Below are 1,258 nucleotides of genomic sequence, written 5' to 3'. Positions count from 1 at the left end.
AAAATATATTCAATTTTATTTGGAGAGTGTTAAAATACCAAGTTTCTCTCCCAGACATTATATACTATATAATTTATATTTTATTAAAAAGTGAAAGTGAATTGTATTATACGTATGTAATGTCTATGGGTCTCTGTTTGTGCGTGCTGACGCGCACGTCATTGTCATGGAAACGACGCAGCCGAGGCTATATAAGGATCCTTCTATTCTCCTCTTGACCTGCAGACCCGAGCTGACCGAGCTGACTTTTGGAAAGCGCAAAGGAGAACTTGGACAGGACTTGGGCAGGACTTGGACAGGACTTGGACAGGACTTCTTCAAGCTTTTTGGATTCAGTGTAAAGCCGAGGAGTCTCTAAAATGGCCTTCAGCAGACCAGGCAGACCACGGCAGACAGCTGCTGCACCTGCGTGCAGATGTTGCTCCAGGGAACATCGGTGGAGGTAAGACAACTTTAAATTTAGCTAAATTAATTCAGACTATTTATACTGGACAGTGTAGTCTGTTACTTTTCAGACCTAATCTACTTTGAAGTCTTTACCAGCAGTAGGTCTCCATGAATTAGCCAAACTTTAAAAACCGTCAGCTAGCTTAATCTGACCTGTTTGGTTAAAATAGCCCACGGACTTGTTGATAATATTTTTATCACTTTACGATTTTTTTCCCCATTTAACTGCCTTGTTTTTAAAGATTTGAATCTTTTTAATATCCCGGGAAAAGTGGAGGGAAATGACAGTTTATATGGTGATTTAACGCTTATTTTATTTTGGTTTGGTGTGCTAATTTTCCTAAGTTTACCGTAATGTTCAGAAGGCTAGCATAAAAGCGACTTTCTGATCTTAGAACGCCAGGACGTCAGACATGATGACGCGCTCCTGCGTGTTTGGAAAGTCCCCCAAATTACCACCTAAGTCCTTTCCTATCCACTTTTCCTTAACCCTAGTGAAAACGTCACAAGGAAAGGTGGGAGTAAGAGGATAGGAAAGGAGAACAGCGGTGATTAGGAAACCACACTTTCCCTCGGCGGATGTTAGGTGTGTTATTTGTGTAAAACTACAATCTAACGTTGATGGACTACTAAAATCCGCACCCACCACTTGGTTCGTTCTCCCTGTTGTTATGTGCAGCGGATGAAACGTGAAAACCTGGAGGTATATATGAGCTCATTAAGATTTTTATATCCTGAAGTCTCTTCAGGACGAGGAACTGTGAAACTTTTCTCTTAATCTGAACTCTCTGCAAAGTCAATAAGATTTTAT

Source organism: Cheilinus undulatus, linkage group 12 (genome assembly GCF_018320785.1).
Source record: "Cheilinus undulatus linkage group 12, ASM1832078v1, whole genome shotgun sequence".
Lineage (NCBI taxonomy): Eukaryota > Metazoa > Chordata > Actinopteri > Labriformes > Labridae > Cheilinus > Cheilinus undulatus.
Note: the sequence above shows the minus strand (reverse complement) of the source record.